Source organism: Papio anubis, chromosome 7, assembly GCF_008728515.1.
Source record: "Papio anubis isolate 15944 chromosome 7, Panubis1.0, whole genome shotgun sequence".
NCBI classification, from domain to species: Eukaryota; Metazoa; Chordata; class Mammalia; order Primates; family Cercopithecidae; genus Papio; species Papio anubis.
Window position 1 is genome coordinate 50,909,164 of NC_044982.1, and position 25,743 is coordinate 50,934,906.

Below are 25,743 nucleotides of genomic sequence, written 5' to 3' on the forward strand. Positions count from 1 at the left end.
GTAATGCAGCAAAGTACATTACATAGAAGAAAGATTAATATTTTTGTGTTGAGTATTATATACACTCATAGATGATACCTAAAAAATGAGAATCATTACATTTTTTTGAAGGGAGATTATTACAAACATTTTACTGTTTTAATTGTTCAACTTTTAAAATTTCACATTAAAACAATAAGTAACCAATCTAAATGCACAGTACTAAACTTCAACAGCTTAAATACATAAAAATAAGAATTATTCATATTATGAGAAAAAACTGAGGCAGTTTGATAAGTATACTATTAAATTTCAAGTAATACAACAATTTTGAATTTTATTTTCTTACTATAGGGTTTCAGTTGCTCTTGCTTCTGCTATCCTTTTCTTCATATTAAAAACATTGAAAGCAAATGACACAAAAAAAATTTTATCAATATTTCTGTCCTTCAATTGACACAATTTTATCAGTTAGGGTGACTCAAAAAAACCATTAGCAAAAACTTAACAAATCAAAATTCAAAACTGAAATCTGAACACAGTGAAAGTATTTTTCCACCAAAAAACATACAAAGCAAGCAGACACATTTGAAAAAAACAAAAGCAGTAAGTTGAGGGAAAGGTAATTTTCAACATAGGAATGCAAAATTCCATAAAAGTTCCGGTATAAATCAATGGACAACTAAACAAATACACCCTTAAGATATACAGGCTCCCAGAGCAGCCTATAAGAGCTTGATTTCGTTATTTGAATACAGTTAAAATATGACAGAAGTAGCTGAGAGGCCTAAGCTGAAAGTTATCATTATAGGTTATCTGTAAAAATAATGTTCATAGGTTAAAAAAAAACAACAAAAAAAAAGCTATCTGTAATCTGATCACACTGAATCTAAATACTTGGCATTCCAAACGTGCCACTCTTCATACCATGTTTACCTTTCTTTAAACCCACAATACTATCTCATGTTTTTTTAAACAGACACGTTAATCTTTTTTTAAGAAAAATGATTTATGGTTAAGTTTTCTACAGTGATAAAAAGTTTACTATTGGTAGCCAAGTATCATTTAATTAAATTTCCATTCCGCAAAAGGTTTAGCTACAATGAACTCCTCCTGCTAAAATTAAATATTAGGCATCATGTAGTTGATAACCTTCGAATATAGTATGCGTGTTATATTGCAGATACATCCTGAGCAAAAGTAAATTATTTTAAGATTAGTGAATAGCAATATAATGAAGCAGTAAAATGGAAGGCAAGAGTCTTGACTTTTAGTTCCAATTCGGCCTTCACTCAGTCTTACTTAAAAATTTTAACCATGAGTTTCTTCTCACATGGCTTTAGGGTCCAAACTACTTGCATGATCTTGGATATGCCAAGATCCAAGTGGCCCCCAGTTGGTGGTGCCCAGAGTACCCATGGTAGAAGCAAATGCATAACCTCTTCCGTGGAATCCTTCCCCAAGTCAGGCTCCTTAAGGTTTTTAAAAATTACTATCCAGATATGAGCCCACAAAAAAATAACAGAACATGTGACAAGTCATCATGAACAAGACGCAGAAGAAACAAGCTAAAGAATTAGATCCCCAACTGCACTCCAGCCTGGGAGACACAGCAATACTCCGTCTCAAATAAATAAATAAAATAAACACATAAATAAAACCAAATGGATAGGCTAAAAATAGTTGCAAAGAGATCAATTAAAATGACTTTCAATAGTTTAAGTAGATCTGATGACAGTAAATCAATTTCAACACAGAAATACTTGGGTGGAACAACTAACAAGAAAACTCAACTATTTGAAAGTGAGTGAGGACTCTAGTAAGACAATTCCCACATGTCATGCTTGGAAGCTTCCATAAATGAGAAAAACCCCTTGCCAAGATTAAGAATACAGGAATACGTTCCTATCTGGGAGTTGTAGATCAGATTTTGAAGAAAATATGGGACCACCAGCTAGAAAAGATCAGCAGTCAACCAAGTGGGAAAAATCAGCAGGAGGAGGCTACTATGGATTCTAAATCAGGCAATTAGAGGAACCACTTTCTAAAGTTCCATTTAAAGCACCTCACCTCATCCCTGCAATCAAATCTAAAAATCTTTGCCTTGTCCTTTGTATGAAATCTCCACCTAACCTTCAAAACCCAGCTTAAATCAAACCTATGAATATGTAATTTCAACTCTCTTCCACAATAGTCTTTATTATTCATTTGTTATTTAGCACTGACCATATGTCAGGACTGCTCTAGGACATTCTGAGTAGACAGCAGTAAAAGGGCCACAAACCCTGCACTTACAGAGCTAACATTCTACTAAGTGGTAAGACGGACCAACAATTAGTATGCAGTATATGAAAGGGCAATAAGTAGCAAGAATAGTGATAAGCAGGGAAGAGAAATAGGGAGAACAGGAAGATGTGGACAGCGGGTAAATTTTATTTATTTATTTTTTTAATTATTTAGAGACAGGGTTTTGCCATGTTGCCCAGGCTGGTCTGAAACTCCCAATGGTTAAAATTTAGAGTAGAATGGTCAGAGACGATTTCATTTTTAAAAAATGACATCTCAATAAAGACCTGAAATAAGTGAAAGATAGAGCCATGTTGCTATCTGTATCTAAGTGAAGAGCAAAATACGGTGAATGAGAGAAGAGCAAGCACAAAGACCATGAGACAGTAACATACCTGCTATATATGAGCAAGAGCAGTAAGGACAACATGGTTGAGGCAGAATGAACAGAAGGATAAACTGATGAGGTCAAAGAGAATTTGAAAGGGAGAGGGGATGTGGTTAACAATTCATGTTGTTTCTTACAGGAAAAGGATTGTGGCTAACGCTCTCAGTAATATGGGAAAACTACTGGAGGGGTGTGACTAGGGAAGGGTGTAGGGAGAAAGTAAAATCAGGGAAAACTGTTAGGTGACAACTGAAATAATTTACAGATGATGGTAGCAAGTGAGGTGGTCAAAATTTAGATACTTTATAAAGGTAGAGCCAAGATGATTTGCTGATGGACTGGATATAGGGTATGAGAGAATGAACAAAGCCAAAGGCAATTCCAAAGCTTTTAGACTAGGCCAAAAACAAAGGAGCTGCCCTTTACTGAGATAGGGGAAATGTGGCAGGGACATGGTTAAGGTTGAAGATAAGGAGTTAGGTTTTAGGTAAGTGGAGATGTCCAGTAGACAGCTAAATAAAAGAGTTGTCACGTGAGAAGTGAAGGCTAGAGATATAAATTTGGAAGTATTCAGCAAATGGACTATACTTAAAGCCATAAACTTGGATAAAATCCCAAACAAATGGGTATAAATAGAGACCAGGTCTCAAGACTGAAGCACTGAAATTCAACAACAGGAAGATGAAGAACTCTCAAGGGAGAGAGGAGAGGTAGAAAGAAAACCAGGAGTGTGCTGTCCTGGACACCAGATGAATACGGTCTATTAAGGAGGAGAGATGGATCAATTTTGTCAAATGGGGTTGGTAAGTAAAACACAATGAAAACTAGTAATTGACTTCTGAATTTAGCAACATAGACGTTACTGGTGACTTCGACCAAAGCAGTAGAGTAGTGGTGATCAAAATCTGATTGAAACGAATTTAAAAGTTAAAAGAACTCTAGCAAGTGTGGACAACTCTTTGAAGCAGCCTTCCTGTGAAAGGATGCAGAGAAATAAGATGGAACTTGGAGGAGAATATGAGGTTAAGAGTTTGCTTTTTAAAGATGGGAGAAACTACAGCATGATAATATGCTGACAAAAAAACGATTCACTAAAAAAGGAAAGACTAATGATGCAGGAGGGAGAGGCAATGTTTTCAAATAGCAAGAAAGGACAGAATTTGGACAAGTAGATAAGAGTGATTGGCCTTAAATAGTACCACAGACAGTTCATCTGTAGGAACACAGAGAAGGAAGAATACAAAAGCACAGACCCAAGACAGGAAAGGAGGTAGATGGTACAGACGTTTGTGAAAATTCTGTTCCTAATGCTACGATTCTCTTTATGAAATGAGAAGCAAAGTCATAAGCAGAGAATAAGTGTAAAAAAGATGGTGGCCAGGCACGGTGGCTCACGCCTGTAATTCTAGCACGCTGGGAGGCCAAGGAGAAAGGATTGCTTGAGCCCAGAGTTCAAGACCATCCTGGGCAACACAGCAGAACCCTGTCTCTACAAACAATAAAAAATTAGCTAGACGTAGTGGCATGCACCTGTAGTCCCAGCTGCTCAAGAGAACGCAGAAAGATCACTTGAGCACAGGAGCTCAAGGCTACAGTAAGTCATGATTTCACCTCTGCGCTCTAGCCTGGGTGACAGAGGGAGACCCTGTCTCAAAAAACAAAAATACAAAAAAAAAAAAAAAAAAAAAACAGTATTGAAGGTCTTATAAAACACATTACAATTATTGTTGTAGTTTTCATTCTTTGTAAGTTGCACTCGTTTTAATTTTCCACTTAGGTTTTTGAATGCAGGGTATTTAACAGTGTTCACAAATAAATTTGCTGACTTTAAATGAATTTATAATCTCACTGAGAAAGGAAGTATATAGTATCTACAAAACTAACCAGAGCAAAAAGCCTAACTTGAGCCTCTATGTGGTTCTACTCTTCCAGCTCAAGTACCATGTCCACAGCTAGTTCTCCTCCTAAAATTCCAGAGCACTTATTCTCTATTTACATACACATGCACAGAATTCTATGAGACAGTAAACGGTTTCAACTAATATAGCAAGGCAGCAACATACTGCAGTATGATAAAGATAAGAAAATAATAATTGAATTCAAAATCTAAAACAAACCCAAATACATACAAAAATTCAGTTTACTCTAAGTTATTTCCAATCAGTAGAAGGCTGTATCATTCAAATCAACTAAAAACATCCAAATAAAGTTTCAAACATAAGAAAAAATATAAAGCACTTGAGGGCTGGGCGTGGTGACTCACACCTATAATCCCAGCACCTTCAGAGGCCACAGCAGGTGGATCACTTGAGGCAGGAGTTTAAGACCAGCCTGGCCAACATGATAAAACCCTGTCTCTACCAAACATACTAAACTTAGCTGAGTGTGGTGGCACACACCTACAATCCCAGCTACTCAGGAGGCTGAGGCAATGAGAGTCACTCGAATCCAGGAGGCAAAGGGTTGCAGTAAGCCAAGGTCACACCACTGCATTCCAGCCTGCGTGACAGAGCAAAAATCTATCTGAAAAAAAGAAAAAATATAAAGTACTTGAAAACACAAGAAAATAGATAGGCTCATTTTACATAGTTCTGTATGTTTAAATTTTTGTAAGTATATTCCATTTGCAGTAAGAATTTTTAAAAATAAATGATTCTACCAATTGATTTAAAAAAACAAAAAACTCAATGAGAAAAATAGACAAAGCATTAACCATTTCCTGAAATGGCCACCAAAATGCAAAAACTCATCTAAATTCCTATTGTCCTAGTCAGTCACTACACCAAAAGTATAATGGCCCCAGAGTGCACAACACAATTAAACAATTATCTTTTAAAATAAGAGGAAAAACATTGGAAGTAAGCAAAAGACAAAACAATCCAGGAAATCCAAACACTGAATTCCTCAGCATGGGAATCCCATTTACAGTATCTTTTCTAAGATTAACTCTATAGACCACACTAAAATTTCAAAGCTGTGGTACAATTTCTCCTTTTAAACTGCAAGGCAGTTATTTCTATGACTCACATCTTATTAACACACCCCTTACTTCAGCAATATCCATTCTAAAGTACTGCTACCCCAATCTGAAATGAATACAACTAATGCCAGAAATGAGTAATGAAATTTAATTTCTCCATTAGGTATCATGTCACAACAAATGAGACTTCTATTTTTTAATCAAACTTTTTCCCCTTTAATGAGAATAGATCAATCCATTTGAACAGCTTTCTCAAGAAACTGAAAAGGAATTGCAGAGATGATAGCTGCTGAAAGTATCTTTCAGACTTTTGCTTACTCATCATGCCCAAACCAGCCCATTTTCTCAGGAAAAGGCACTGCTCATTTTAAAACAATTCCATAGGAAATAATCTGGTTAAAAGTTTATTCTGTAAAAAAAATCTAATTTATAATTAGATAAACTGAAAGCTTTAATACCAAAAAAATTAATAACTTTTTAAAATAGTCTTTCAAATCAACACATAAAATCAGTTTTCAAAGACAAAAGAACATAAGTCACCAAAACTGTTCAAAAATTAACACTACAACACGAAATTCATACCAATAATGTAACCATAAAACAGCTACACCATGTACAGAAGCTTTCCTCCCCTTAATATCTACCATCTTGACCTACTTTTCCTTTCATAAGATTCCTGAGTAAGAAAGGGCCATCTAATCCAACTAGTCACTCAGAGATTAGACCCAGCTGAAACAGGCAGCCAGCCCATGCTTGAAAAGCAGGGATGAACACCTCCCATAAACCCCCTTTATTTCTTTAGAAAGACAAGTTCTTTTTAGTTTTGATCCAAAATCGCATCACCCTGTAACTTCTCCCAGTGGTCCTATCTCTACCCTAACCTTAACAAATCTGTCCAATCCCACTACCACCAGGTAGTCTTAATAACTGATGCTTAAACTTAACAAAATTAAATTTAAGGTGGATCACCTTAGGTCACTCAACAATGGAAGTACTAAAATGACCAGATGTTTTAGGTATTATGTCTTTTTTGGGGATAAGCAAGAATAATTTATTCATAAAGGATACAATGATGAATGTCCAATAAATCAAATGTGAATTCAAGAATAATTTATTCTTGCTTATCCCCAGAAAAGACATAATACCTAAAACATTTATTCTTGCTTATCCCCAGAAAAGACATAATACCTAAAACATCTCACAAACTAAACATGAAATGTAAATGAGAATATCAAATACTGTCAAAAATGACTCTACCAAAAAAGTTTTGCTTATGAAAACAAGAATTTTTAAACCTTGTCCAAGAACACCCAATTAAAGGCAAAGTAGCCCAAATACAAACAAAAAGTTCAGTATATTATCACAGTGCCATTTCAAATCAGTAAGTTGAAAAAAAAATAGATTTAATAAGTAGTGTTGGCACAAATGCGAAAAAGACACAAGAGAAAGCTTGTTTGCTTTTCCAAAACCCAAAAGTCTCCATTAAGATTTTACAATCATAAATTATTATCTACAGTCTCTGCCAATCCAGAACACTCCCCTACTGCCGCTTCCTACCACAAATACTAACATCATGGCTCACGGATCACCTGAGGTCAGCAGTTTGAGAACAGCCTCGCCAACATGGTGAAACCCCATCTCTACTAAAAATACAAAAAATTAGCCGGGCATGGTGGCGGGAGCCTGGTAATCCCAGCTACTCCGGAGGCTGAGGCATGAGAATCGCTTTGAACCTGTGCAGCAGAGGTTGGCAGTGAGCCAAGATTGCGCCACTGCACTCCGCCCTGGGTGACAGAGCTAGACTCCGTCTCAATAAAAAGAAAAAAAAAAATGGATCAACGGCCACAAAAGCCCTGTGACTCAGGAAAAACTCTTGGGAAGGAAAAATCTCTCTGGAAAAAAACTACCTCTATCCAATCTAGTCTGTACAGTATAGTATTTGCAGATATTCTCCTGTCAAAGGTGAACTTCCAGTCAAAATGAACAAGAGTAGCACATACAGAGAGTAGATCCCAAAAAACTGATAACAGAATGTGAAAGACTATTAAAACAAAAATGTCAGCCATTAGAGTTATAAAAGAAATCAGAAACACAGAAAACACTCATTAAAAAAAAGAAAAATTAGAACTTGAACTTTATAAATTATGTGTATGCATACATATGCACACACAGACATACAAACACCCCCAGAAATTAAAAGCCAAATGGCCTGATAACTATATAAAGCTGAATTATCAAACAAGACAGACTTGATTAAAAAACTGACAATGTACCACAAAAAATTATACATAAGGGAAAATATGAAAGAAAAATTAACAGACATAAAGGATACAATGAGAATGTCCAATGAATCAAATGGGAATTCAAGGAGAGGAAAGAACAAAGAAACAAAGTGGCTGAGAATTTTCAAAAACTGCTGAAAGCTATGAATCTTCCAATTCAGGAAAGGCAACAAAATTTGAACAGAATAAAAGATATTTAAACATATTTGCAGTAACACCGTGTAACTCAAACAAGTCTTGAAAGCAACACAGAAAAGAGTACTGAAGAAGAAATTTAGACTTACATAGTACTTAGCAATAGAAGCCAAAGGATAATGTAATAAAATCTCTATAGAAACAATGACCATTAATTACCACAGAATTCTAGACCCTGTTGAACACTGGAATATTATTAGTTTTCAGAAGCAATAAGTCTGTCAGCTATGCAACAAACAAAACTGATTAACATTAGTAAAAAGTAAAAATTCAGACTTTATATGAAATTTACTAATCCAGAATGTAATTTTTTTAATGAACAGTACCTCTTTCCAACCAGAGTATGCCTGACTGAGAAACCAATATTCTTATTCTTTCATTAGGGATTACAGCTGACCTTTGCTTTTCTCTAATAAACTCTTCAGGAATGTACAAAGAAGAGTGCTAGCAAAGAGTTTTCCCTCTCTGGCCCCTCGATTCCAAGCTTCCATGTACAAAGCCATATAAAATTAGGACAAATCTTCACAGATAGTCAAGTACACCAGTTAAATGATGAAAGCCTGAATTTTTTTCTAAACCTTACAATCTATTCTGTAGTCTACATTTTAATTTCTACACTTCTACAACCTACATTTCTCCTTTTTTTTTTTTTTTTTTTTTTTTTTTTTTTGAGATAGGATCTGACTCTGTCACCTAGACTGGAGTGCAGGGGCATGATCTTGGCTCACTGCAACCTCCACCTCCGGGGCTCAAGTGATTCTCTGGCCTCAGCCTCCCAAGTAGCTGGGATTACAGGTGCCCGCTACCATGCCTGGCTAATTTTTTTATTTTTAGTAGAGATAGGGTTTCACCATGTTGGCCAGGCTGTTCTCAATCTCCTGACCCTCAAGTGATCCGCCCACCTCGGCCTCCCAAAGTGCTGGGATTACAGGCATGAGCCACCATGCCGGCCCTTCTACATTTCAATTTTAATGTTCATATTCCACAGGGAAATTCCTATCATTGCTATTTAAGAAAAAGCAAAGAGATTCAACATCTACACAAACAGCAAAATCGTCAATAAACAGCAAAATCTTACAATTTAAAAACAAGTACAAACGAAGAATCCGATAAAATTAAGAAATGTTCTCATTCTGATTCACTGAAATAAAGAGGCATTTGCTTTAATACATTCACAATCTTATGTATTTATCATTCTCTGAAATTGTACCTTAAGAACTATGGCTTAAGAAAACATTCACTGAAGATTTTTACTCACTTCTTATACAAAGTTTAGTTTATACTACTCAAAAAGTATAAGTCAAATGAGTAACTCTCCTTTTCAAATATATGTTCTCCCATCTATCTGGGAGCCCAACACAGAGTCCAACGCAGTGTTGTCAAATATTTAATAACTTTATATAGGTGGTCCTTGTGAGTTCTTCCCTTTGGATTTTTTTTCAAAATAATCCTTCATATATACAGTATGTACTAATTCTATTTGTGTTCACTGGTACTCTGAAACACAAAATCAAGGATGTTTTATCATGATATGGTCTTCATTATAATGCTCTATTCTTGAAGCTGCCAAGAGTCTATGACAGAAAAAACATCAAAAAGTACAGACATAATTACCTTGAATTGGAAATAAGTGTAGCTTTCATATATTAACAGAGTTTAAGTCTACAGTGGCAAAAAAAAAAAAAAAAAAGTTTGTCTAAAAAAGAAAAAAAGGTTCTACTCTTTTGACATCACTCACAATAATAAGAAACCTAGGCAAAAAATTAGTGAGAGAACAGATCTTACTAAGAACAACCATAGGAAGCTAACTCCAAGAAATAGTCCTTGTGATTTCACCAACTGAAAGTTGGTTTAAGTACGTAAATTATGTAATTAGCATAATTAAAACACAGCATACCATGAACCTTCAAAATTTGTGATCGCAAAGACTGCCTTCCAGACAACAGAAATATGAAGTAAGAGGTTGAAAGGTGATCAGTTATCAGAACCTAAAATACAGCCACAAGTAGAGGCTCCTATCCTATAGTCATCCTTAGAATCCATGTTTACAACACAACCACCTCAACAGCCATGCAAACATAGATGTTGCCTTCAGCAGACACAGCTGCCATGATCCTACATTTCAAGTTCAATGAAAGGCTTCTGCTTTCCTCACTATTAGAAGATGCCTGAAGAGTCAGGGGAAAAAAAGTAAAAGCTATTAAATATCATGTACTAAATATAGAAAGTAGTCAAATTAAAATTGATGAATTTATTTTAGGTAAATCCAGACAATTGTTACTAAAAAATACAGGCACATCAAAAGCTATCCACTATAAACCATTTTTTTTGTTTTTTGAGACGGAGTCTTGCTCTGTTGCCCAGGCTGGAGTGCAGTGGCACGATCTCAGCTCACTGAAAGCTCAGCCTCCCAGGTTCATGCCATTCTCCTGCCTCAGCCTTCCGAGTAGCTGGGACTACAGGCGCCCGCCACCACACCCGGCTAATTTTTTTGTATTTTTAGTAGAGACGGGGTTTCACCATGTTAGCCAGGATGGTCTCAATCTCCTGACCTCACGATCCGCCCACCTCGGCCTCCTAAAGTGTTGGGATTACAGCCGTGAGTCACCATGCCCGGCCGCCAAACCAGTCACTATTAAAAAAAAAAAAATCACTCCAGTACCTTTTTAAATAAAAGGATTACTAAATCAGGGAAACCCAATACACATTATGGAATGTCTGATTTTGTCAGAACAGTCAATAAACAAGCTATCCTTGGTGACAAGATTGATAAATCCTGAACATGGCTGAATAGTGGCATAAATTGGAGAATATTTAAAAGGTTAAACAATAATATCCCAAAGTTGCCAATTAATGTTTAGAAAGTACCTTAACAATGTACAAAAAAACTCGGTTCTTAGCCTAACCTTACTAACATTTTAATCGATTACTTAAAGATAATCTTGCCAGTTCACAAATGTGAATGAGAACAAAGGGCAAACCAATGAAACGTTTCAGAAAATAAGATTTGTATTATCCTGTGTTACTCTTTGAGCTACCTGGTTAGAATAGCAGAAATTCTGACAACTAGTTCAGATAAGCTGGAATATCAGTTATTAAGTCTACAAACTTACCCCACATAATGAGCTGTTCATTTAACTGGTTTTCATCAAAATGGCTCTTGAAAATTACCACTTTTCAAGCAATGACCTTTTTTGGTATTAGTGACTGTTTACCTAAGCACACACAAAATAAATATTCTATAGAGTGAAATTTCAACATTTATGATTTCAGGCAAAGACACACTCAATGTTTTATTCAACATAATTATTTCCCGTCAGCGTATATCATATGCAACAGATCTATACTGCACATACAGTATACTAGATGAACCTAGATATGCTTTGTGTATATACGCAGAGCAAGAAAGTCAATGAGCTTCTAGCTCCTACAACTCTGTCTTTTCTGCTTGCGTTCCATTTTCCGTGTTTTAAACAACTTGTGTTTATCTGTTATTGCCCTAGTGGTGCTTTTCTGCGCAGACAACTTAAGTGCAGACTGAATGCAAGACAACTCTGAACTCCAGAACGCGTGAATTGGTGAAAAAACACAATACAGAAGAAACAGACTTTCCAAAAAGTGACACCCTACCAACCACACTACCATCCACCATCAAATTTTCTTTCTCCTTTGGCAAATACAATTAGCCTTCAATATACTACATTATATTTTATGTATAAAGTGTATTTACTTTCAACTTGTTTATACCTACACAAACTTGTCTTCATTGTTAGATTAATATTTACCTACATGTGAGAACTGTTTGGGATGAAATATTGCATCATAATTCCCTACTAAAATTAATGGAAATATGCTTTCATTTAATAGCTTTTAAATTACCAGCAGGGTTTTCAAGAAAATAAATTCAAAACATTGAATATGTGACTTTCAAGTTGGAGACAACAAGCAAAAATATTTCAGACAACAACGGATCCCAGTCCAAACTCAAAAAACGAAAAAAAAAAAAAAAACTACTCTGCTTGAGTGGGAATAGCAACTCCAAAACAGAATGAAGAAACACAAGATGAGTAAGATCAAGCAGCAAAAGCAAGAATCGCATTTCAAGACTTAAGGATTCTAACTAATTATTATATCATCATAAATCAGTGTGATGCTAATATCAGATGTGTCCTGTAGAGCTGAATAATATTCAACAAGATTAAAAGACAGATTTGTGCAAAGGAAGGGAAAAGATCACTGAACTAGAGTGCTCAGGATACACTATGAATACTACTCAGGATACACAAGCTGGGATTCAAAAAACAAGTAAGACTAAGATAGATAGAAATGAAGATAAAGACTTCCAATAAGGATCCTCCTACTCCAAATAACTTAATAATGGTGTGAAATACTACTTTTGCACCAACCTTTTGCACGAATATAAAAGGAAATGATTTAAAAGATATGGCTAAACTCAAAACTAAGATAAACATCATAGTGGTATGAAATGCAATAAAAATTCAAAGTAGCAACCCATATCTTAAGTGGAGTAGAGGGAAGAAGGAACCAGGAAGATGGCTGGATAGTTCAGCTCCTAAAAGTAACAGCAATAAAACAGAACCAGGTTCACCGCCTGATGCCAAGGGGTCAGGATTTGCACAGCTTGTAAAAAGAGGTTTTAAAAAAATAAAAAGGTAAAAAAGGAGAGGGCAAGAGAGGGGAGAAAAACAATGACACTGCAAATCCAGAGCTATAACTTTATAGAAGCTCCAAGCCTGGAGAAAAAAAAAAAGATAACAAAACATCCAATGTCATAGCAAATTAAAAATTAATAATTCCTTAATACAAAGCTAGCGTTCGTTCACATTCCCCAATTGCTTTGTAAGTATTTTGTTATTCCTTGACTGGTATATTTCTTGTCTCCTTTCACCTACTATACCTATCTCTTCATTTTCAGTTTCTTACAATTCTTAGAACTTTTAGTTGGGGAGGGGAAAAAAAAAACAAAAACCAGGCAGCTAGTCCTAGAGAGTTTCCCAGTGTGAATTTTGTTAACAGTACCCTCACAGTGTTTAACAAGTTTTTTTTTTTTGGGGGGGGGGGGGTCTATTTCTGATCAATTCGTAAACTCAAAAACAAGATTAAATATCAGGGTTTTGATTTGAACACAAAAGTCATCAAAATAATGAGTTTGTCCAATGTTAAAACCAGGTTTTTTTTTAAATCCAAAACATAGCAAGAAATTTAATGAGAAAAAACAATCATATAAAACATGAATTCACATCAGATGTTTTATGAAATGGTCTGACAAAGATTTTTTAATTTGAACATGTTAAAGGAAGAGATAGAGATTTTCTAAGTAGCAAAAGGGTTGTCAAACAAAAAGAGAATTGAAACCGGTGATTATGAAAAAGCAATTCCAAATCTAAAATATGAAAATTATAGATACTAAAATAAGAAAATATAGATATACAAAATATGAAAATTAAATCTAAAATATGAAAATAACAGATACAACACACTCTAGACAAAATAGAAAAATAAAATGGTAACTTGCTAGACAGTAATGAATTCACCTAGCACGAAGCACAGAGAAGAGAAAAAAATGATAGAACAATCAAAGACACGGGATAAACTAAGACTCCAAGACAGGTCTAACAAGTGAGAAAAGTGAAAATAAAAGAAGGAATATTTAAAGAGGTAAGAATTTTTCAAAATTAAGGATTTGATTCCTCATACTGTAAGTACACTCTGAGTACCAGCTGGATACACAGAAGTTTGTCCATATTTATTCAAAATACCAAGCACAAAGATCTACTTCACAATATATGTGCAAAACAATTTAAGAAAACCACATGCAAACACTGGCATCACTGTCAAATATTTACAAAACACTTAGGATGTCAACTAGGGATTGGAGGAGGGACTTCAAAGTTTACTGAATAACTATCCAAAGTTTCTTTCTGAAAACATACAGTCATCCTTCAGTATGCATCAAAAATTGGTTACAGGACACACACAGATATACCAAAATCTGTCCACAGTCAAGTCAAATAGCCCATCTACTCAGGTTTCACCATCCTGCGCCACGCATAAATGGACCCATGCAGTTCAAACCTATGTTGTTCAAGGGCCACTTGCAATTATTTTCTTGTGACTCTAAAAGTAAGTTGTAGATGCAATCCTCAAAACAACCTCATAGTCAAAGTATTATTTCAAAGCATCTATAAATAAACACATTTTAGCCCTTAAAAACTGAAATGGTAAGCAGTGGAAACCTTGGAGAAAAGAAAACAGCACAAAGGGGAAGAAACAAAAATCAATTCAAAGGAAAGAACTGTGAGACAACATAAAACTTTAGAAGACAACATGTGAGAACATCTTCATAACCGTGAGGCAGAGAAGAATTTCTTAAACTAGACACAAAGTACAAATTATAAAAGGAAAATTTAATTATACATTAAAATTTTTACCTTTTAATAGAGACACCATAGGAAAGTCAGAAGACAAGCCACAAAGTAGGAAGACATTTATAACACATAAGTGGCAAAGAATTAGTATTCAGAACATATGAAGAAATCTTGCCACCCAAAAAAATAAACCCAACAGAAAAATCAACAGTCATTTCAGAGAAAAGGAAACTAGTGCCCAGCAAACGCTGAAAATATGTTTTGTCTCATTAATCAGAAACGTAAGGCCAGGCGCAGTGGCTCACGCCTGTAAATCACAGCACTTTGGGTGGCCAAGGCAGGCAGATCACCTGAGATCGGGAGACCAGCCTGACCAACATGGAGAAACCCCATCTCTACTAAAAATACAAAATTAGCCGGGCGTGGTGGCGCATGCCTGTAATCCCAGCTAAGGGAGGAGAATTGCTTGAACTCGGGAGGCAGAGGCTGCGATGAGCCAAGATCGCACCATTGCACTCCAGCCTGGACGACAAGAGCGAAATTCCGTCTCAAAAAAAAAAAAAAAGAAAGAAAGAAATGCAAAGACATACAATGTATCAATTCACACACAATAGGCTAACTGGTTTCTGCCATTATCATGTATAGGGAAGAATGTGGAGCCATCACACATATACACTGGTGACAGGAATAAACTGGAACATTTATATTGGAAAGAAAACAATTTAGCACTAACTAGTAAGGTTGAAAATGTACGTCTCCTACAATCCAGCAATTCTATTTCTAGCTAGTTATAAGCCCTAAAACTATCTACACTCTAGTCTCATTAGCGATTAGCATAAAACTTAGGTCTTGACTAGTGTTTTTAGTTTTAATGAAACAGAATAGCATGGAATAGTATACCTGATAATATAATGAGTAATAATTTAAAATGTGTTTCTTACTGTGAGTGGTAACAAAAAGTTTGAAAAAAACAGTATCCTAGAGACACAAGTGCAATAAATAGACCTATGCTATTCAAGGTGTTCCTAGTAGCACTGTGTATACTAACAACAAAAATACCTAGAAACCCAAATGTCCAACAACAGGAAACAGGTTGTAAAATATGCATACATGAAGTAGCCAAATCAGTTAGAGCTACATACAACATGATGAAAGAATATCCCGGGCCAAGGCAGGTGGATCACAAGGTCAGGAGATCAAGATCAGCCTTGCCAACATGGTGAAACCCTGTCTCTACTAAAAATATAAAAATTAGCTGGACGTGGCGGTGCATGCCTGTAATCCCAGCTACTCAGAGACTGAGGCAGGAGAAACGCTTGCAGGCAGAGGATGCAGTGAGCCGAGATCGCGCCACTGCACTCCAGCCTGGGCGACAGAGGAAGACTCCATCTCAAAAAAAAAAAAAAAAGAAAGAAAAAAAATCAGATAAATATAGTAACCAAGAATAACAATTAAGGAATCTCTGGCCCAGCATGGTGGCTCATGCCTGTAATCTCAGCACTTTGGGAGGCTAAGGCGGGCGGATCACTTGAGGTCAGGAGTTCGAGACCAGCCTGGCCAACAAGACAAAACCCCATCTCTACTAAAATACAAATATTAGCCAGGTTTGGTGGAAGGCGCCTGTAATCCCAGCTACTTGGGAGGCAGCAGAATCGCTTGAGCCCAGGAGGTGGAGGTTGCAGTGAATCAGAGGTTCCAATGAGTCAGAGGTTGCAGTGAGCCAGGATTGCACCACTGCACTCCAGCCTGGGTGACAGAGCGAGACGCCGTTTCAAAAAAAAAGAATCTCTTTATACCAAAAGTAGTATGTTATTTTGAATGCTGTCAGGACTTTCTGCTTAAATAAAGGTTACATAACACTGAAAGGATATGAAATATAACTACCAATTTATGCCAGGTAATTAATCCTAGACGAGCAGACAAAAATTCAGCTTTCATCACTTTACAACTAACTTATATTTATGAATTACTTCTTTTCTCCCCAAAACCTCAGACAAGGTAAATGCCTGGGCTGTATTTTACATATAATTCCAAGGCTAATCTTGAATATATAACTGACCTTTGAACATTATGGGTTTAAACCATGTGGGTCCACTTCATGTAGATTTTTTTCAGTAACTACATTGGAAAATTTTTTGGAGAATGCAATAATTTGAAAAAAACTCGCAGAGAAACCATAGCCTACAAATATTGAAAAAATTAAGAAAAAGGTATGTCATGAATGCATAAAATATATGTAGATACCAGTCTATTTTATAATTTACTACCATAAAATATACACAAATTATAAAGTTAAAATTTATCAAAACTTACACAAACACAAACCAGACCCTATATGGTGACTGTACATGGTGCCATTTGCAATAGAAGGAAATGTAAACAAATATAAAGATATAGTACTAAATCACAACTGCATAAAATTAACTGCAGTACATATTGTATCACTGTAATAATTTTGTAGCCACCTCCTGTTGCTATTACTGTGAGCTCAAGTGTCTGAAGTATCCATGACTCCTATCCATGACTCTATCTCCACATGAGCATTCTGTCCTTCCAGTAACAGTAACACAGTAAAAAGTGATCTTAGTTCTCGCACATTTTTCATCATTTTTAGCACAACACCGTAAACCCTGAATAACACCATGGGACCCATGCCAAGTGCCACTAGTAATGCTGGAAGTGCTCCCAAGAAGCAGAGAAAAGTCATGACAAGGAAAAGTTGAATTACTTGATATGTACTATAGATTGAGGTCTGCAGTTACAGTTGCTCACTGTTTCAGACAGATGATTCATCTTACAGATGATATAAACTTACTGTATCAATAAACAGTACAGTATTGTAAATACAGTCTCTCGTGATTTTCTTAGCATTTTCTTTTCTTTAGCTTTAAAAGAATACAGTATATAATACATATAACATACAATATACATGTTAATTGACTATTTATGTAATTGGTAAGGTTTCCAGTCAACAGTAGGGTACTAGTAGTTAAGTTTCTGAAGAGTCAAAAGTTATACAAAAATTTTTGACTGCACAGGGGGCTAGCGCCCCGAATTCCCACATTGTCCAAAGGTCAGCTGTATTTTTCACTTGAAAAAATTTTCAAGCTCAGAAATACTTCAAGTTAAAACTAAATCTAATTATTTAGACTAAAAGAAAAAAAAAAGAGCAAAAGAACCAAGCCACTTTTACAAAAGGATTCAATTTAAACTTAAAATTACAGTAAACATCTAGGTCAAACTGGAAGTTATTTAAGAAATGACTCCCCAGCAATAGAGTACCAAGCACAAAGATTATACAGCACAGTACCTGAAACTGTACCCAGAAATAAGAGCACTAAATACAAGCTTGAGGAATTCCCTTCACAGAAATCATGACATTTAGCCAACCTGAAGAGATCCAGATTATGAAAACTACGTAAAGTAATTACAGAAACATTTCAAATGAACATGACTTCCTAACAAAGTGGGCAAGTAAAGGTTGGCAGCACGTAAGTGAATTCAACCTGTGTGGATATTACAGATTTAAGGCAACATCTTCAATGTTCTGCAACACAGCGTTCAGAACACTAGGGAGTTTTCAGCGCACAGCTTAGCTTGTCCAAATTTATTTCAAAAGATAATTAGATCTAAACACAGGCATTCACTGAATTATTTATGTAGAGATTCCACTCAGAACACTTACATTACTGATGAACAAGATTAACTGAGACTAAGCACAAGCATTTTGCTGAAATTTGTGTTTCAAACTGTTTTCCATTCCACTCTGCCAAGAGTAAACCTGAAACCCTTATTCTTAGAGTTTCACTTTATATGGCATACCAAATACTACTCAGCTAGGCATGCTAATAAAGGATGGCAAGTAAAGCAAAAGACTCAATGAGTCCCAATCATTTTCGAGCATCAGACCATCCATTCATTCAAATTGAGCACTACCTAAGTGTCAAACACATAGTTCACAGTGATGAACAAAACAGTCCCTGCCTCACTTACATTCTTGTAGGTGAGGCAGATACCAAGAAAGAAATAAGCATATTATAACATCAGGTTGTGACTGATGGTGCAATGAAGAAAAATAAGGCTGTGACAAAGAATAGGGAGGGTATGCATTTTTAGGTAGGGTCAGAGTTGGCTTTTTTGAGGTAGTCATTGAGGAATGCCTGTAAGATCACACAAGAGTAACTCATAATGAACATATGTAGGAAATGAAACAGAAAAATTTCTTGGAAACTAAAAGGATGACATTCTATCTACTGCTTTTCATATAACTAAAACATTTTATAGCACATGTTTTAGGTAGCTTTTACTATTTTCTCCACTTGAAAAACTTCAAGTCTTTAAATTTAAATCACTAGTTTTAAGAATTAATCTTCTAATTCCTGTGGGGGGGCGGGGGGGGGTGCGGAATCCTTATAACCTTAATTTAGCTTTGTAACGCCTAACAGTAGACAGTAACCTTAATTTAGCTTTGTAACGCCTAACAGTAGACAGCTGCACATGGACAGCATTTTATTTTTCAGAAAGCATTCTTATAAAACAGCTCATTGGGTAAGAATGGGCTCTAAGTCAGAATGCCTCAGTTAAAATTAAGGCTCCTCCTAAAGACATTTGTTGTGTCTTTGAACAAATTATTTGTCTCCCTAGTTTTCACCACATAGTACCTACCTCATAAGGTTGTTGAGAGGATTAAATATGATAATGCACATAAAGCATTTAAGAGTCTGACAGCAAATATGTACTCCAGTGTTAGCTATCATTTATGAGGCAACTACTGAAGTAAGATAATTCCTTAATGAGCCTTAGGCAGGTTAATATATGTTAAGATCACACATGCAGTAAGCGGTACTGATTAGCAAAACTAAATTCAAGCCCAAGGTCTTCAGACTCCCTAGTGCCCACACTGTTTCTACTACCCCACAGAACATTATGTAATTAAAGAACTGGACAATAAAGAACTTGCAAAAAACCTTAGAATTAATAAGGTCTAAGACCTGTAGGTCTCCTAACTACTGACTTCCAGCTCATTATACCAGACCACACTGTTTCCTTGACAACTCAATGACTCATGTGTAAGAATAATAATTGTCCCACATTTTCCAGTGAAAATGCAGTGTAACATCATGTCTCCTGATAGACAATGGACACTTACTTGAATTCACGTAAGTTCTGATAACTGATTGTAGATGTTACTCAGAGTCAAAATAAAGAAGTACAAGTAAATAACATTCTCCTCTAGTAATTACAGGCTGGTATGACCCTACGGCCCCTATGAAACCTATTCAAAGTGGAAGCTGTCTTAAAGGATCTCTCACTGGATTAACTGACATTCTACTCCTTTGTAAAAATACATAGGCTGGTGTCTTCAGAAAGCTGTTTCTGGCTAGCGGTTACTCTCCTACTTACTTATTTCTATATATGTATCAAATATGAAAATAGAGTCAAAAGGTGTTATTTCTATAAAAACGGCATTAAATCCTTTGGAAGGCCTTGACGAATAACTGCAAAAATCTATAAAGATTTTGTACTTGGAGAGTTTCCCAGTTCCTACCTTTTCATTGCACTTTAAAGAAGCCAATACTAGATATCATAGATAATGCTTTTAGAGTACAATCTATGAAAGGAAAATCAGGATAACCTTTATTTTAAGAAATCAGTACAAATAAAAAGGTAAATAAAAGTAAAATCAAATATTTTCAGTGAAAACATTTAAGGTGCACATATATTTTGAGTCCTTGCTTTAACCAACTTTTTGAATTAACTAACGAATGGTCCTAATTATGTGGGGTATGTAAGACGGTCTCCATCACACTCTAACATCATTCCCAAAGGCTCCATGCCACTTTCTTCCGCTCTCTGACCATCTCTGAAAGCGTAAAGGAGCAAACTGAAAACCACATGTATCCAATAATGAGGTATCCATCAAAGGAAGGAATGCGAGATTTTTTGTTTTTTTTGAGACGAAGTCTCACTCTGTCACCCAGGCTAGAGTGCAGTCCGCATGATCTCAGCTCACTGCAACCTCTACCTTCCTGGCTCAAGCAATCCTCCCACCTCAGCCTCCCAAAAAGCTAGGATCACAGGCACACGCCACCATGCTGGGCTATTTTTATATTTTTTTTGAGAGATGGGGTTTTGCCACGTTGCCCAGGCTGGTCCCAAACTGCTGGGCTCAAGCAATCCACACACCTTGGCCTCCCAAAGTGCTGGCATTACAGATGTGAGTCATCACACCCAGCCAGGATTTAATTACTGCGTTCAACAAATCCTTATTGAGGACCTGCTACATGCTAGACACTGCTCTGAACTCTTAAAGAGTCATCAATAAACAAAACAGACAAAAAGCCTACCGTCATAGAAGCTATGTAATACTGTTGTTTGGGGGTTATGGGGAAGAGACAATAAACACAATCAGGAAATTATACAGTACAACAGAAGGTGACAAATGCTATAAAGAAAACAGAGCAAAGTACAAGAATCAGACGTTAGGGGAGTGCAGTTTTAAATAAAATAGGCAGATCTTTTTAAGAAAGTGACATTTAAAAAGCAAAGACTGGACGGAGACAACAAGCCATGCATGTATCTTCAGAAAAAACACTGATCTAAGGAGGGGCAGCAGCCAGTATAAAACACAGCTCTGTTTCCTCCTTGGCACTTGTCACCTTCTTGCCAGGAGAAGTCAACAGTATATAATTTCCTCATTGATTGTGTTTATTATCTCTTCCCCTTGCCCTCAAACACACACTATTACATAACTTCTATCAGGGCAGCGCTTTTCGTCTGTTTTGTTTATTGATGGAGCCTAAGTGTTCAGCGCAGTGTCTGACATGTAGCTGCCCCTAGGAAAGCCAATGGGGCCAGAGGAAATAAGCAGAGGGAAGATAGTAGCTAACCTTAGAGGTAAGGGGGAATGGGGAGAGTGGAAGTGTCCAGATTCTGTATGGCCTTAAGGACATAAGAACTTCAGCTTTCACTCTGCATAGAGAAAGTCACTGTAGCATTCTGAGAAGATAAGTGATATGATCCGGTTGTTGTGTTGGAAAGACTGTAGAGAGTGCAGAGGCAGCGAGATCAGTTAGGAGGTTAATTACAGAAATCAAGGTAAGAGATAAGAATGGCTTGGACCAGGCTGGTGAGCAGTGGAGGCAATAAGTACTGACTGGATTCTGGTTATATTTTCAAGATAAGACAGAGCACAGAATGCCAAGTGTGAAAGAAGTAAGTCAGGGATGACTCCAACGTTTTTTTACCTGAATGTTTGATGGAAACATCAAACATGTTTGAGGAAAAATATGGAAGTTTAGTTGGAGCTGATCACTGCACATCCAAGTGGATAGGCCTAACAGGATATGTGGAAAGTCTGGGTTGGAAATATAAATATGGGAGCCATCAGCATATAGGTATTTAAAACCATGACACTGGATAAGACTGTCAGAGGAATATAAAAAGAAAAGTGAAACAAGGACTGAGCAAGTCAACTTTAAGAGTAGAAGACGTTAAGACAGAACTAACAAAGCAATTAGTAATGAGACAGCCCAAAAAGCAGAATGTCCTGGAAGAAGAGCACAAACAAATTAAATTTAGTGTATAAATCACTTTGCTGAAACCATATTTAAGTTATGGAACAGTTTTAATCATCCTGTAGTAGTCAGGATGACTCGTAAAATACTAAATCACAACTTTTTTTAGGTTATGTCTTATACATTTCCTAGGAATATTATTTTTCCTATCAGAGTATTGACAAAACTATTGTTAGAATTAAAAGTATATCTTGCCTATTTTAACATAAAACCAATTAAAAGCTTGTACCATTTTTTAAAAAAGAAAAATAGCCTAGTTTTCACTGCTACCTCTGTCAAAGACCAAAAACACATTCAAGCACAACAGCTTGGCACAGTTGTAAACTGTCATTATTTCTCTTTCTCTAGACCTCAGACACAGGTTATATTAAACTCCTTAGTTCACAGCACATAACGTTCTTCCCCTTACTGATTAATTTTCTATTTACAGAGGTGGGGAAAAGGTTTATAATCTCATCTAGACCAATGTTTTCCCGGTGATTTGAAAATAAATTACATTTTTTGATTGGGACACTCAAAGTCATGTTCACAGGAACTGAAAGAGGAAGCAATGAAATGCAATTCTCTTTGGGCATGAGTGATCATCAATGTCACTTCTAGAGAAATAGTTACTTGCTTCTATCCTCTAAGTATACTCTGGATTTACCTTCAAAGTCACTAAAAACAGTACAGAGAACAAGCAAGTCATAAGGTGTATTCTCAAATATATGAATGATCTTGCAAAGCATGATTTTTCTCATTTCCTTATTACATAGTAGGTCAGATTCCCAAGAGAACCAAAACCTTCCTAGAACCATTTAAGTTCATCAACCATTTTATATTTTAACACAGCATTGGAGATCTTTTAGGTTAAAACTTCATTTGCTATAAAAATTATAAGCACACAATTAAAAATACATCTTCCATTCAAGTTAAGAACTTAACTTACACATATTAAATGTATAAGACACATTCAACTTTTATTTAAAAAATTATGATTCAGTATTCTACGTGTCATCTTAACCATGACAGGCTGATTAAGAACTTTTAACCATAACTTAAAATTCAAGTTAAGAACTTAACAGCGACAATCTTAATATGGGTTCTTTAGAAGTTAAGCCTCAAAAAAGTTTTCACTTTTTAGGCTCTTTTAAAAAGTCATATTGACTGATATTAAAAATATAATTATTAAAACGATCTCCCTACCAAAAGCAGATTAAAGCCTATAAACTAGAAGGGAGCCTGAAGTGAGGCATTTTTAGGGAAAAACACAATATCAAACAGAAGAGACTACTGGTATTAAAAGAACATATAAAGATCTAAATTGGAAACAAAATCGTAAATGTCTCTTCATAATGCTGACCCTGAATCATTAAGAGTTAAATACTTGATATTCTTTATAATTTTCAAGTATTAAGAAAATTTTTCAATATATCTTGTTATATTTTCAAATTCATTATCAGCCTCAAGTAAATTAAGTAGAAACCTTATTCTCTAAGCTAACTAGCCAAGGTATTGTTATGTCTGCTGAAGGCTAAAAAATTAGAAGAGACATTTGAAACTCAATGTTGAGGTGGAAGGGGAACTCATCAACAGACCCAGCTATTTCAGGTTCGATCCCTAAAATAAAGACAAAAGGAAAAAGGGGGAGAAAAAAAAAGAGCCTTTTTTAACAGGCAACACATCAAATATGAAAGTCTACTGCAAGGCATGTCTACACAAAATACTCAAAGAGTAATTTAGTGTTATTCCTGGGAACATTATCCCCAGTCTCACCAGCAATTGCTCTGGACCAAACTGGAGACACTGTTGCCATTAGCCTGCTAGGTAAGTAAGCTAAGGAAAACAAATGCAACCTCATTTAGCAAAAATTCTAACTTTAAGTTAACTCCTATACAATTCAGAACGTTTAGTTCACCGGAAGATGCTTATCTTCGGCTAGGCTGGCTATGGGTGTCTACATTTATCAAGGCTTTCCACAAAGTCATCTCAAAACACACACACACACACACACACACACAACTTAACAGTTAACTTCAACTGTAGCTCTTTAAGCACTACTAACTTAAATAGCTGCTAAGGAATTCGTCTGACAACACAGTTCTGAATTTAGATTCCCCCTTCCTCCCAGAAGAAAGAAGGGCCAACATCGAACAGCTTACTTTTAACCTAACCTAGTCAAGGTGCAGCTGGGCCGGGCTGGGACGCCGCTGCCCGCGTCCGGGGCTGCCCACTTCTAGTGCACCCAGCGCCTTCACCGCCAGCGTGCGGGGCTGCACATCCCACACCAGGCGTATGGCTGAGAGCCAGACGACTTCTCTAGACTTCCCGTGTAGTTTTCCGGCGAGGTCCCCAAGGCCAAAAGTCTCACTGTTGGAAACTGAAGGGGTCAGGCCGAATCGCTAAGAAGACACACCCCTCGGGGAGAGGAAGGGATAACTTCGCCGGTGTCGAGGGTGGTCCACGGATTTTTCCAAAGTCCCCGCAACGCTGCTTTCCGTGCCCAACCGCCTCCCGCCCTGACCTAGGGACTCGCAAAGGGCAGCGGGAGGGGCGCCGGGGAAGGGGGCGAGCGCCCAGGCCGCCGGAGGCAGCGGCGAAGACTGGAATTCCAGCATGGCGTAAGCGTGGCCCAGCTCCGGCCCGGGGACGCCGCCGGAGACGCGCTGCCTCCGTCCACCGACCGAGGAGGCGGTAATCCGCCTTCCCTCCTGGGGCCCTCAGGCCTGGCTAAAAATAGGTGCCTCGGTCACCCCAGGGCCCTCTTGGGTCGACCTCGCCTTCGGGAGAGTCGTCCTTGGGGAGAAGGGGGGTATCCCTCGGCCGCGACCCGGGCGCCGCGACAGAGCCGGGGTCGGACCCGGGGCGGCCCCGCGAGGACGAGGAGGTCCCTCCGAGCCCGCCCCCTGCGGCGTCCCGGCCCCAGCAGGAGCCCGGCGGCGGCGACCGGATGCCCGAGGCCTACACAGCGGGCGGCGTCCGGACCCCGCGGCCGCGCCCCCCGCCCGGCGCGGCCCTCCCGCCTGCCCCAGGACCCCGCGGCCGGCGCCGCCTCCCCCCGCGCTCCCTGCCGCCGGTGCCCGGCCCGGTGCGGCCTGCTCTCCCTCACCCTGTGCGGCCGGGGAAGGAGACCGGGAAGACGCGGCGGCGCCGGCACTACAGCCCGGGCCGCCCGCTCCGAGGCGCCGCCGCCGCCGCCGCCGCAGTCGCTCAGGTGCCGTCGCGCCGCTCGGCAGGAAACGGGCGGCTTCGGGGCGGGGCGGCCCCGGCACGTCCCGGCGTCTGGGCCGGCGGCGCCAGGAGACCGGCCCCTTAAAGGGACAGACGCCGGCCCGCCTCTGCCTTCGCGCGCCTGCCCACACGCTCCGGTACCCGCAGCTCAGGGCTGGCCGGCTCGGGATTCCGGGCTTTCCTCCCGAGACCGCGTCCCTCAGCTGGGCCGAAGGTGGACGTTCAGGAGCTGGAGGCTCCGCGGAATCTCCTGCGTTCAGTAGCCCCGCTCTCCCCTGTCCCGGAGATTGGTCTCGTCTTGCGCGGCCCTCCTTCCAGGGCACCACCTGGCTCCCCACGCCTTTCTTTTAACTTAAGCAAACGGCACTAGATTTACCCCCTGAAATTACTGGAAAACGACATCCCCCGTCCCTTTCTCCAGGGGATCTCTGAAATCTCCTTCGGGCAACGCTAGCTA

General features: G+C 38.0%; 1 protein-coding gene across 9 annotated transcripts in view; it reads right to left on the reverse strand.

Annotated features, from left to right (window-relative positions):
- KTN1 (kinectin 1) overlaps positions 1 to 25,306 on the reverse strand; it is a 103,826-nt gene extending 78,520 nt beyond the window's left edge. For 4 of the 9 annotated variants that reach the window (XR_004184903.1, XR_004184901.1, XM_021941250.2 and 1 more), the window contains exon 1: positions 5,053 to 5,176. The gene's annotated coding sequence lies outside the window, so the exon portion shown is untranslated. Of the gene's footprint in view, positions 1 to 5,052; positions 5,177 to 25,164 lie in introns of those variants that run through there. The other 5 variants (XR_004184902.1, XR_004184900.1, XM_009211587.3 and 2 more) reach the window with 2 other exon arrangements.
- Positions 25,307 to 25,743: the final 437 nt, after the last annotated feature.